The 5,000-nt window shown below is 39.7% G+C and overlaps 1 protein-coding gene and 1 long non-coding RNA gene across 2 annotated transcripts in view; both read left to right on the top strand.

Moving 5' to 3' along the window:
• Positions 1–5,000, top strand: part of caskin1 (CASK interacting protein 1) — a 117,567-nt gene that overhangs the window by 13,670 nt on the left and 98,897 nt on the right. The window lies entirely within an intron of this gene.
• Positions 1–5,000, top strand: part of LOC117957734 — a 12,593-nt gene that overhangs the window by 6,924 nt on the left and 669 nt on the right. The window lies entirely within an intron of this gene.

Here is a 5,000-nt window from a genome sequence, read left to right as displayed (position 1 = left end):
TGTATAACTACTTACGTTGTCTCACCAATCCAGCTCAGTAAGGCAAAGTATTGCAATACCTACAGTACTTTAACATCATTTGGAGACAATGTTCCAGTTAGCCTACTGTTAGACATGTCAAGGGATCCCACTAAAGATTCCACTCCCCAGAAAATTGATGAATTGTGAAACACCACCAATATTTCATTTGAAAAAGTTAACCTAATTAGAGGATGTAGAAGAAGGAATTCAGGATGAAATTTTAATTGATATACTTTCTTGTTTCTTTTGTAAAATATGAATCTATCTTTACTTTAACGCAGGAGTGTTGAACTCAGTTTTGCTAAGGGCCACACTGGAAAATGAGAATCACATCTAGGGCCAGACATGTATATTTTTTGCTTGTATTTCATTGTAAAAGCTAAATATCTTTCACTTACAGTTTGGTCAACAGAAATGTTGAAAGAAATGCCAAAAACATTTGATCCAGATTTGGCCGCTTGGTTTTTGTGTTGAAAATGACATTTTTTAATCTTTCATTTGCAAGATCTTCAAGTGCTATATACCTATATTAATCTGTTTTGTGATTTGATTTGTTTTCAAATCTTCCATGTTTAGACAAGTGTCTACTCAGAGATTGTATTTACATACTTTGTAAAGCCGAGTTTGACACGTGTGCCTTGCAAACCTGGGTTGCATTACTGCATGAAATGTGCTCTCTTGTTACTGCCTGCTTTTGTCATTTAACGCTTGTGTTGTTCCGGGTCAAATTTCACCCGTTTTTCAAAGTTTTAATATCAGAAATATAGGTTTCTTTCAACCAAATTCCCCAAAAATATCATGCAGCACTATTGATGATTGCTACTTTCATGGTCTACCCAGGTCAGATTCTGTTATAATACATAATACAATACAATCCTTTGAGCTGAACTATTAGTCAAAAGTATTCAGAATTTCTGCTAATTTTACTCCAAAATTAGGCATCACTTCATGTAAATAAGTTGCAGTGACTATACATTCCAAACAGAAGTGTAAAACGAGATGATAAGTTGGAATCAAGTTGGCTAAGAAGATGTAAAACAGATATGGGGGATCATTTACAGGCCGCTTTATGCTTAATAAACAGGCACATTCGATTTTGGTCAAAGGGAAGACAATACAAGGGTTATTAGTGTGAATCCCCCATGTTTACAGTATATAGTGACTTTTTAAAAATGCTGTTCCTAACACCACTTGTTAACTCAACATCTCACCTGTATGGTTAAAGTTGTGTTATCAGGTCTTAAGGCACATGTATAAGGTTGGACACATTGGCAGTATGTAACTTCACCTAACTAATTAATATTCCAGACTTGTGTAGTGTAGTCTCTGATTTGGAAGCAGATATCTGGGTCAGATGTTTTTTCCAGGAACGTTGTCTGAAATATATGTGCATAGACTGAGGTTGGAGATGATCGGGGAACTTGACTTGAGGACTTTCAGACCATCTGAACCCAGTCCTCAGAGCAGCTGGGAAAACATAAGCACATTGAGGGAGTGTGTAGCCTCTATCCTTCCTAATGAAAAAAAGGAAAGGCAGAAAGAGAGAAAAAAGATGAAATGGAACAAATCAACTAGAAGGAAGATAAAACGATGGAAATTAGAATGGAAAGCTGTATTCAGAGTGAATCTTGCCCTCGGTCCTTTAAGTGTGTCACAGTTTTGTCTCTTTAAACGGAAACATCCCTGTTTGTCAGCGTTGTCATGACATGACATGTGATCCATCACACGCACGCACACGTACACACGCACACACACACACACACACACACACACACACACACACACACACACACACACACACACACATATACACAAACACACACACACACACACATATGCACGCATGCACCTTGATTAATCACTCTGAATATATTCCAATCTCATCAAGTTGATTTTTTCCATAGCGTCCATTTCATTTTCCACAGACCCTGAAGTCCATTATCTTGACAGTACTCTGCTCTACTTTTGGGTTTAGTGCTGACTTGCAAATGTTAGCATGCTAACAAGCGATGATGGTGAACATATACCTGAAAACCGTATGCCTGCTAATGTTGCTAATGTTGATGTTCAAAGTGCCAATGTGGGTCTATACAGCCTCACAGACCTGCTAGCATATAGTATAGACCAGGAGAAAACCCCTGCACTGAGCAAACGGGATATACTCTCATCACCTTCATCTAAAATGCATGTTTGATGCTTTCATATGTCGGTGCTTTCAGTCACATTCAGTTGGAGACCTGAAGACCTAAATTAAATGACACCCCCCAAAAATAGGGCTGCACAATATATCGTTTTTTAATCCTCATCGCGATATCAACGGGCTCAATAAACACAAGGCTGTGATTTATTGCAAAAGACACTTTTTTTTTGTTTTTTGAAAGAAAACATTAGTAGAAAGCTGCATTTTAAAATGTAACTGTTATTCTTTTTTAGTGGTGACATTTATATTCAACTCAATGTTAAATAAAAGAATGTTGGAAATATTTCCTTTAATTTCTTTTAAATTCCACAAGCAATTTGTTGAATACTGAAAGCAACAGAAATGCAGACTGATTACACTTTAATATCTTTTTGCCAAGTTATTTTGTTGTCGCAATGCTCATATCGTTTTGGTTTATCAACACAGAAACGCAGAAACGTCAGATATGTCAGACTTCCGTGTTTTACTATATAAACCAGATTCTTGTGTTAGCACAACATCACAGTGATTCAGTCTATAGTGTTTTAATTATGCCAACATATGCTAGTTAGCCCTAAATACAAAGTACACCTGATGCTGAATGTCATTAACCTGTCCAACGTATTGGAGAAACGGCCATTTTGACCCGCTGGTGGCTCTAAATGGAAAGTTAAGGGATCTCCAAAGTTATTACAGTTAATCCTCAATGTGTGAATAAATATGAAACTACACTTCATTTGTTGGACTGTGAAAAGATCAAAGCAGATGCAAAGAAATGACAAATATTTTTGGAACAGATGCATGTTGTCACATATGTCTCAGGGACTGGTTACATTTGTATTGTGTGGGTGCACACACCGTAAATCTGTCATTTGCACTGCCTCCTACCTCCATCGTTTTTCTCTCTACATCTCTGTTTCCTTCTTTCTCTTGGCTACCCCCCACCCCCCACCCCCCTGCCATGCCCGCCCAATGAATCAGTCTGGCTGGCTGTGGGTTGCTGTCAGGGAACCGGTGAGGGCGATTAGTCATGTCAAACTGGGCCAGGATCTGGACGGCCCGAGCTGACAACAGGAAAGAAGGGATTCAGAAAGAGTCCACCAAAGCAACAGCTGCCCCCTTCTCTTTTTGTACTTCCTCTTTTTGCCTTGTATGTAAACGTTAACAGTGGAAAGACAGGATGGGAATGAGAGGGGAAGCTGGGGTGAAAGAGGACACATGTATAGAAAGTCCCAGGCCATGTTCTAACATGGTACACCTTTTACCAGATGAGCCACCACGGTGGTCCAACATCTACCCTTCCTTTTTGTCCAAGAGAAGAGCATGAGTTTGGGAGTTATGAGTGTGTGTTGCTTGTTGTGTTTCTACATGCATTTGTCTATTGTAGTAGCTGATACAGCTCATTCTGATCCTAGTTCTGGAAATAGGGGGAAATGAGAATTGACAAAATTTCCTAGTTTGGAATCCTACCATTGGATGATAAGTCTAGGCGAGAAATGGGGACTTGGACTTTTTCCATGGTATGGTGTGACATTTTTGGCAGATCACATCGACAATATTACTTATACTTTGCAGGGCTTTGAGAATTAAACCATACGATGGTTTGCCCTTTTGTCAAATAATTAAAGATGTCACAGACCAACGCTGTTGAATCATGACACGGCTTGGTTGTAAATTGATGCTGAAAATCTTTGATATGATAAAAAAATCAAAGACACGTGTCAAGCGGATTCCTTACCAACACATCATCCAGCATACCACTTGAGACACCACACTATACAACTTCCGCTAATGTATCTACAGTTCTCTATACTATACACTACAGTACTATGGATGGGTTTGTGTGATTGTGTAGTTGGTTAGTGTTCCATGTTGCTGTCAGGATGTGGTCAACGTCAGTAATGTGTTGACTTACCTGGGCTTTACTCTTTGTGTAGGTTGTAACGTTGCTTTCTGGATTTGTCTTAAAATATTATATTATGGGATTTAGGAGAGTCTTCACGTTGACAAGATGAATGTCTACACGTGGTTGACATGCAATCAGCTGCCTAAGGTTTGTAGCGGTGAAATGTTAGGGTAGTATTAGTTGATCTAAGTCACATCAAAGGATCTGGTCATAATTGATCGAACGGTTGAACGGTACAGATTCCTAGTTTACTGACATTTTTGTAGTTTTAGTTGACCTGTGTAAAAAATAAATCTCTCATCTCTGTACAGTTGTGTATACTGGTCTCCCTGGTCTCTTTAGTCCTTTTGACAGAGTTGATAATACAGTTGTTGCCCATAGGTGGCAATTGTAAGCAGTACCGAGGTAAGATGGTGGACAGTTACCCCATTAGTGTAAGGCCTCCTGCCTCACTCCTCCCTCTTGTCTAAAATCGTCACATCTGCAACCGGGATAGCTGCGACACAGCGGCAAACTCGACGACTCATATCAGATCTCCACAAACCAATGGGTGATGTCACATATGTTTTCTGTCTATGGTTGTATATAGTATCATACCAACATCCATGTTCAGTTAACTCAGCTCCTTTGATCCCCCTGTTACAGTAGGTGTGTGTTACTTCGGGCCAAGCAGACGGTTGTTTTGCAGCACGACAACCAATGGAGGCGAAGTAGTGGTGTCCCTCAGCCAATGGGCACCGATGTTTTGTATTTTCTGGCTAATGGGCTGGCTGTATGCAGCTGTTCAACACATGCAGAACATGTGGTTTGGCTCCACATGATTGTGTGTGTGTGTGTGTGTGTGTGTGTGTGTGTGTGTATGTGTGTGTGTGTGTGTGTGTGTGTGTGTGTGTG

This window comes from Etheostoma cragini, chromosome 15, assembly GCF_013103735.1.
Source record: "Etheostoma cragini isolate CJK2018 chromosome 15, CSU_Ecrag_1.0, whole genome shotgun sequence".
In the NCBI taxonomy this organism is placed as follows: domain Eukaryota; kingdom Metazoa; phylum Chordata; class Actinopteri; order Perciformes; family Percidae; genus Etheostoma; species Etheostoma cragini.
This window is presented reverse-complemented; position numbering and strand designations above follow the sequence as displayed.